The 8,763-nt window shown below is 39.7% G+C and overlaps 1 long non-coding RNA gene across 1 annotated transcript in view; it reads left to right on the top strand.

Moving 5' to 3' along the window:
- Positions 1-5,063: 5,063 nt before the first annotated feature.
- LOC110973641 (uncharacterized) overlaps positions 5,064-8,763 on the top strand; it is a 58,381-nt gene continuing 54,681 nt past the window's right edge. Inside the window, exons 1-2 of the long non-coding RNA XR_015425952.1 lie at positions 5,064-5,252; positions 7,830-7,926. This is a non-coding gene — a long non-coding RNA (uncharacterized LOC110973641). The remainder of the gene's footprint in view (positions 5,253-7,829; positions 7,927-8,763) is intronic.

The following is an 8,763-nucleotide window of genomic DNA, read 5'->3' as shown; positions in this document are numbered from 1 at the left end:
CAGTAAATCGAAACCTACCCTGCAAGCCGTCGTTGCGCAATAGACCGCAAAATTAAATTGGTTTTAGTTAAATGAAATTGGGTCTGTCGTCCAACAGTTAACGGCTTCGTCTGCTTTAACTCTCAGTAACTTGTTAGCCGCGGTTAAATTTGGAAACTCGGCGGAGAACCAATTATCTTTATTTACCACGATTGCTAATTAACTAAAGTTGTGTCCCATCTTTTAAAAAAAGCTTTTTTAAAAAGGAGGCGCAGTGGGTTTTACTTCTTGCTAAGCGGTTGGCCGATCCTCGTACTTGAACAACTATGTTAAAGTTATTCGCCAAGTTTTTTCATTAGGTCTTTTTTTAAAACTGCCGCCCTTTCGTTTGCTCAAGTTTCCACTTTTGCTTGCACTTGTCGTTTAAATTCTTCTTTACTCGTCATTTTATTTTCATGCAATTTTGTCGTCGTGTTTGTCCAAATTTTTTCCTTCATTTCATTAAACTTTTTAAGCTCGGACAAACTTAAGACAATTTCTTCTTGAGACACGTCGCCATCTTCAGTCGTGTGTGAGACGTATTCGTCTATGGTGTTTAATTAGGCGTCTGCAACACGCAGATTTAATCGTGCTTTTTAGTTTTGTCAGGCGGCGACTGGCGTACTTTAGCATCGCGTAAGTGGCAAATGCGCCGATAGCAATGCCTTTCATCACAAATCCTATGGGCCCGGTAATAACTCCCATTATAGTAGGAATGCCAATGGCGGCCGACGTGGCGCCTAATGCTTTGACGCCGTATTCTACGTAATTGAAAGAGGTTATAGCCGTTCGATCTTTTGTAAGAAGTTTCTCTGGCGTCGCGTTCTCTTAAAATTTGGCCGCGGTGTCTTCGATTTTTTGAAGGCGGGAAATTTTAGTCGCATTTGTTTCGGCTTGATATCCAGTCAAGTCTGGATACATGTTTGACTCAACGTTCGTTGTCATCTTTTTAAAATATACATTTTACAATTGCTCGATCAAAATGTTTAGTTCGATAATTAATCTGTCATTTTCGTTTTGCAAAAGCCCTCCAGTCTCTGACCTTACATAAAAGGTTAATTCATCGATATTTCTGCCTTTTAATTTTCAAGGAGTTTCAAAATCAATATCTATTTGCAGAAATCACTTGCAATAATCAAATGACTGCCCATTATAAAAGTTAACATTGGTATCCAACTATGGGCAATATACGTAAGCAAGTTTATGTGATCCCAACATATAGCCCTTTTCAAACAAAATGTTTTGGACCAAAATGGCATTGTCACCTTTTGAGTTGTCAATGACGTTTTTCAATTTAAACGTCTGAGGATTTTTGGACAAATAAAATGTGTGCGTCTCCATTTTATTATAAACGGGTTTTTAAAAAATCTTACTGTTCTTCATAAAGTTTCAATTTATTAACGGCGTCGGTAAAATGTTTATCGGAGATTTTAAACAGGTCTTTTACGGTTTCCGCAGTTTCTACCGTGACGTCTTGATAACAGACGGCAATTAAAGCTCGGAGCGGCTTGCCTCTGGAGATCTTGCCGGCTTGTTCCGCAGTTAATTTACGTCTAATTCTTTAAATATTTTGCTCGTTTTAGATTTGGGTTTTTTGTAAATGAAAAACTGGTTATATCTACCGCCCACATTTTCTGCTTCGTCTGAATAAATGCGAGTTAATATTAATTCACACTCGCGGCAGACGAGTTTAGATTCTTCTATTTCCACTCTATTTGTGTGCGGGCACACGTCTTCTTCTTTGATTTTTTTGCGTGTGTTGGTTTTTGGCCAAATAAAACTAATAAATCTCGTTCGTCCGTTGGTAAATAATTATTCATTGTTTTTAAAACGTTATTTATTTAAGGGACGTAAAATTAACCTCAGTTATTCCTGGGAATAACTGAGGTTTAAAAATAGTTCAAGTTAGTTTATTCTCAAATTGAATCCACCTTTAATTTCACAGGCGTTTCCAATTCAGTTTCCAATTCTTATTCAGATTTGTTACGGTCAAATCATGTAAACGCTTGCAATGCCAATTTATTTGAAATTATTCCGTCATTTCTAACTTTCAACATGGCCGTCGAGACCGTATATCTAAAACTGGCATCGCAAGACAGTGAACCGTGGGTTCCATAATACACGTCTTTTGGATAAATGAATTTTTAAGCATCGCCTCTTTTATTTATAAATTTGTCGATATTTGACGACGTAATGGGCCTCTTTCGATTGTCAAATAACGAGGTGTAAGAATCTATTTTAACGTACATGCGATTTTTGTCTGTGTAAAGCGGTTTAACCACGTATTCTATCCTATTTAAATCATCGATATCGCGACTGGCTTTATAAGCATTTATTGTGCAAGATGGCATGATAGACTTGGCGCCAGCTTGCTTCTCGGCCTGTTTTTCAATAAACTTGTAAGCCGCCAAATTTATATCGTCGAGTATACGCATCATCCGCCTTTGCAGTTGATAACACATTTGGCGACCTACAATATTATCGGCAGTTTTATCTCGCGTGCCATATTTATGGACGGGATTTAGACCGTAACAAGTCGTATCTGTCATCATAATTAGAAGTCGCTTTTCTTGGCCGCCGTGACTGTAATAAATGGGTGAACAACATTGGGTACGTAACTGCCTTCTTTAATCACGGGATTTGAAATGGTTAATTTACTTGCATCAAAAGGACCGTATACGACATTGGGATCGCTGTTGTTGGCATTGAGACGCTCGTGGTCCCAAGTTACGATGTAAATTTGGGTTGACACGATTCTGATTTTGTATCTTGGTCGGAAATTTTTCTCATTTCAAATGCGAAACATTTACTTTGATTAAATCTTTGACGTCGACGTCGTATTCGATTATTGACCTAATTTCATATAAATCAGAGTCAAGTTTAATTCCGGGATTAGGCGGTGAGTTGTCCTCTCGCGTGTGCCTAATCTTTTTGTGCCGGCCGTCAACAAGTACCACGTGATCAATTTCTTCCAATTCGGAGCAATTTACGCAGCAGGTGCAATCGGTACAACCAGAACATTCGATACAAGTACTGCACTCGAAACACGCTTCGCATTTAAGGCATTTGAATGTTCGCAGTAGAAAGAATCAAAACAAAATATGCAATTTATACATTTGCTGCATTCGTCGCAAGTAGAGCACTGGGTACATTTCCTGCAGTTGTGACATTTGTGGCGGTCGTGACATTCTTTGCAGTCGATGCATTCGAATAAAACGTCGGAATTTAAACAGGGCATGCAGCCGTACGAATCTACTAAATTAGTAGATTTGACCGTGTCTTTGCAAAAGAAACAATTGACGTTGGTTTTTTTGGTTTAACATTTTTTTTGTTTTAAAGTTTTGTCTATTTAACGAAATTAATTTTTTTTTCAATTTTAAGCGACAACCAAATCATCGGGAATAAATATTTCCTTTGGTTTATGAACTTGTTTTCCGTCTTTGGTCGTTCTCACTAAGCAAATGTGATGCCTTTGGTTTTGCTCGTCCAACTTTGCTTGCTCGATTAAATCGCGTTTCGTTTCGTAACCGTTTCCACTTAACCACACTGCGTGAGTGGCAACTAATTTAGCGTATTCAAATTTAGTGGCAAAAGTTGGGGCCATTTGACTTTTAGAGAAATGTTTTTGAAATATTTCGGTTTTTTCGGCTCGGGCCCAACTTTTGTGCGACGTCGTCACCGGGTGGAAGTCGCGTGGTAAGGGGGGGGGGAAGTCCCTTGGTTAGGGAAAGTCCCTTCTGGACCAGGGGGTTGATCCAGAACTCTCCCCTACGCCTACTACTCCAATGCATTACTTTCAGTAAAATAAAATGATTTCACCTCGTCAACGGAAGCCATGTCTACAAGTTTCATTAAACTCAGTTTGGCCAGCGCCATCAAGCTTTACGTTTTGCACAAATATTGTAAAGGAATATATGAGATATTAGTTACTTGGTAGGGAAGTTTTTGTCGGACGAACTTTGCCTTCATTCTCAGGGGCTGATCAGAGGGGGGGACGTGAGGGGCGCGCACCCCCGCCTTCACCCCCCCCCCAACTCCGAGAAAAGAAGAAAAAGAGGGAGGGAGAAAAAAAGGAGGGGCAATGCTGCCTGAAATTGCACCACAGAGCGCCTAGAAGCGAAAATGGTCACGGACCGCACGCAGTAAGTGCTTCGCGCTACACGCTTCAACGTGCAGGTATTTTACCGTTGCTGCTTTAGTACACAACCCCCCTGGGGATTTTAAGTGCTCTGTAAAAACACTTTACAATTGTAATTTTTCTTGTGTGCACGGGATTAAGATTAGAAACTAATAGCAAAAGCGATTTAATGTTATCTCTGAATAAAAAAAATAAACAAAGCCAGAAAACCTGAGAGAAAGTAATCAAAATCGCAACCCTGCACATTTTCAATGGCCCTTGCCGCCAAGGCCATTTGTGCGCATGCGTGAAAAGGTTTGTGGATCAGCCTATGACCGATGCTTGATGGTCTCAAAACTGCCCCACCCACCCACACGCTTTGTAAAAACGTTCCGTCGCCTTTGTTTCCTTGAGATACTTCGAGAGTGACTCCCAGAGGCCGGACTTGCATGACTCCCGCTGCATGCAAGGGCTCGGCGACGATCAATTTTGGTACCAAACATTGACGGCCGTTTTCGCGATCAGAGAGCGAGTCGTGAATTTTGGTCGTGACCATTGACGTCAATATTGACGTCAATATTGACGATTGGCGATGTCCCTCTAGGGTCACCATACAGGCCAACTTTAAGTCGCCTTGTTGAGGAATACGATTAGCACCAGCATGTCCTCATCAGCCTGGTCAAGAGCAGGTGCCCGCACTTAATTTGTTCTATTCGCAGTGGGGTGTGGATCAAATCAATAATTTTCGAAAACATATACTTTTAGGAATGACAACCATTCGTGCAACAAAGTTCTGTAAAGAACACGTGACATATCCTCCCAAAGAGTGTTGAAAGAAAACAAGTTTCAAATTTTGCCACCGCCTTCACCCGCCACTTAACTTGTGTTTAAGTCTGCCAAAAGAGGGCGCTTTATAAAATTTTAAATAACTTCAGCGCCAGCGCGGTGAAGACGAAAGTCGACAATTCCTAGTTTTCGGGGGCTGGGAATGTAGTGTTAAAGACTGCTTTCGTTTCCAAGAAAGGGCACGGCAAGAGTTCGGGGACTGTGGATTGGGACCCTGGCCCTATAGCAGGAGGGAGAACTACATTTTAACTTCTGTATTACTTCTAGCTAGGTAGATGAATGTGACATGCTCAATAACTGTTGTTGATATTGGGAAAAGAGGGCAGGGTTTTGAGTACTTCGAGAACTCAAAGTCACTAACTCCGTAATACTCCGTGTAAACTTCGAGTTCCCGAAGTAAATTTTGAGTTCTGAGGGAAATTATGAAGGAAACTGGGGGTGTTTTAACACATGACACATGGTGGAGTCAAATTTGCAAGTCATGTACATGTATGGACATCACTAATTTTTCCCTGGACGTACTGGAATCCTCACTTTCTGATTGATGATCAGTCAGAAAGTGATGAGGTTTGTGCTCAGCCTGGGTAGGGCCTACGGTGTCATCAAGAGATATTTGTATGGTCTGCACAATGGAAGTTGGAACTCTTTCTGAGGACTGCAGTGTCAGATATGTGGTGACTAGAGTGTTAATGTACCGATCGATACCACATCAACCTGTCATGTTCCTGACCATAAATAATGATATGCATTAGCATGCCTAGGCTACACGTAAGTATCGTGAGCCACAACCACTATATCGTGCTAGACCTACTGGTGTTGTACTGAGATTGCTGTTTGTATGAACATAGAGCTAGGAACACATGAAGTTAACTAACATGTCAATGTGACTGCACATCTACCTGTTGATTTTGAGAGGACTTTGTCTGGAAAAATACCTTTTCTGAGAAAACAGCACACTTTAAAAATAACAAAAAATTTAAAAAGGCCAAGGGCAGGAGTGAAAATTGGGGTGATGTGAAAAATTTGATGTATAACCATATACATGATACAGTCTCCAGGCTCCTTATTTCATGTATTTTGCCATATTGTAAACTGTACTGTACCCATGGTACCTGTACATCACCTTACTGTGCAAATCAACCAGACTTCACAGTGCAAATGTACATGTAGGTAGCAAAATTATGGACGTTGCGAGTTATTGGTCATGGATGTTAATATACATGTTAGGGGAGGGAAAGGATGTTTTCTGTTTGTTTACTGTTAAAAATGGAATCATAGTAAGGGCAATTTCATTTTTGAGAATGCATTCAATTGTTATACATTGTGTGAAATACAATTTTCCAGATTTATGAGATTTGTCTAATTTTCTGCAACTTATTCGTTTTGACATGCAGTATACAGTTATTTGCAAAAGTTTACAACCACCCGTAAAATATGCAGTAACACAAAGGAAAACCAAACTTTAGCAAATAAATCTTTGAAACTTGCATTTATTTTCAATGTGTAATATTAAAGTCTTGAATTGTTATTTGACTAAATTTCCATGACTTGAAATGTTAAGTGTCTGATTAAATATTAGACTTAACAGGACAGGTGTGCCCTCCACTATTTCCAATGACCTTCTGAATGTGATGTGGCGTACTGAAAATGAGAGATTGACAGTAGTCCACCAAGATTTCTTTCTCTCAGACATGTTTAATGGCTTCCACTAATGTATTGGCATTTGTGGATGTTTGTCTGAACCTTGTCGTTCACAACCTTCCAGAGATTTTTGATTGGATTGAGATCAGGACTGTTACAAGGCCAGTCAAGAACATTGACTTTGCTCCTTGTCAAGAAGTCCTGAACCACCTTGGACCTGTGGCATGGAGCATTTGCGGGCATCTGTACAAGTTTTCAACTGATCCTATAAGAGTGTGACATATTTTGTGGATCGTGCATCAAATCTCTTTCCATAGGTCTTTAGACATGGGCTTTGCGTATTACAAATTGTTGCACAATTGATTCATCTGAAAACAAAACTTTCATCCAGTGTTTTGCAGTCCAGGACTTTTCTTTCCTGGCAAAATTGAGCCGCTTCACTTTCATTGCCTTGGTGAGAAGGGTTTACCGCCAGGTTTGTGTGGCTTGAGCCTAAATCTTTGTTCAAATGATGAGAAATTGTGCTTACACTAACATTTGTCCCAGTGGACTGCAAAGCTGCTTTGAGCTTTCGACAAGAACTGGAGGGATCCTTCACAACAATTCGCAGGATTACATGGTCTTCACAAGGGGGTAGTTTTTCTTGGATGGCCGTGCCTTTTTTGGCGAGAAAATGAGCCATTTCTTTGAAATTTTGAAATGGCATTGTTCACAGCAGTAAGTTGCTGCAACCAGCCCTCTCGCTAATTTGACGTTCAGAGTAACCCTCTTGATGGAGGGTCACTATTCGGGCCCTTTGAACCAGACTTAGACTGGCTTTTTAAGCCTTGCAGCAGCAAAGACAAAGTGCCATACATGACCTGTGTTGGCGAAAACTTTCATTCAAATAGGCTAATAGCAATGCTTTCATGTTATGGACCACTGTTGCAAACGTTATGTAATCATCCGATGAGACAAAGGAATGCAGGCCCATTGATAGAAATACCCATAACATTCCTGGTGGTCTTAAACTTTTGCAAATGACTGTAATAATATCAACTGACCAACGTTGGGAAGGGCAGTTAAAAGTCACATACATGTACATTTTGGGCATATTGAATATTTTGCTAACAACCTTTAGATTGGCATGATTTTATTGTTAAAAATGCCTGTCGTTATGCAAGCATGAAAATGTATTTTTGTGTGTGTGTTTTACTTTCATGTACAGCTCTTCCAACCTTTATTTCTAAGACAAGGTTGTGCATCTGATGTAAGACCATGGTGTCATGTACAGGAGAGTTTTGAGAATCAAGATGTGCCTTGAGGTAAGTCTGTTGTTCATTCTGCGGAGACTCATACTCATATCACAACCAATTGTTAACATTGTGTTGTTCAGGTCGGTGAACAGGCGCTCTGCCTTGTAAATTTTGTGAGGTCATTTGTCTAATTTGTAATTAATTTTGAACATTATCCTAACAGTCCACCTGAAAATTATTTAATTACAGACCATTTCCAAGGCTCAGAAATTTAAATGTACGTAGAGGGCCAAACAATTAAGACGATTCTGTAGGGGTGATAACAACTGGCGAGGGTTGTAACTTTTGTTGCTTGTACATCTACATTGCATAATGTACCTCCACTCAGTAAGGAGTTATTTTCTTAACTTGAAAGCTGTTAACATGGAAGTTGTAACACCTACCGTACATGTACATGATGGAAAGGGATGATCACGCCATTTAACTTTCTAAAGACAGTTTATGACAAACCAAATGGGGCTGAGTCAATTCGAATAATTCACTATTCAAATATTTGATCTTCAATTTGATCGAAAATCTGAATATTCGGTCACACCAACCCACAGATTGTTGATGAACAAACGATATACAAAATCAGTATATATCATACACATGTATGTGCCGCATACATACATGTATATATGTCGATGTATTAAACTTTTTGTCAATACGAGAGTCACACTATTTTGGTAAACAGATGTAAAGTGTACATCTGATGTAATTGCAGACGATGCATTACATTTGTAGCCTCATGAGATCACTTGTCACATTTTCGCTTTAGAAATTCAGTCCAACATAATGGCTGATGATATTTAACAATTACATGTATGTATTGACTGTTTTGGTTTGGGGTATGATGTTTTAACA

Source organism: Acanthaster planci, linkage group LG07 (genome assembly GCF_054643075.1).
Source record: "Acanthaster planci isolate LZ-2023a linkage group LG07, COTS_SCS, whole genome shotgun sequence".
Lineage (NCBI taxonomy): Eukaryota > Metazoa > Echinodermata > Asteroidea > Valvatida > Acanthasteridae > Acanthaster > Acanthaster planci.
The sequence above is the reverse complement of the archived record's forward strand: the minus strand, read 5'-3'. Positions and strand labels throughout refer to the sequence as shown.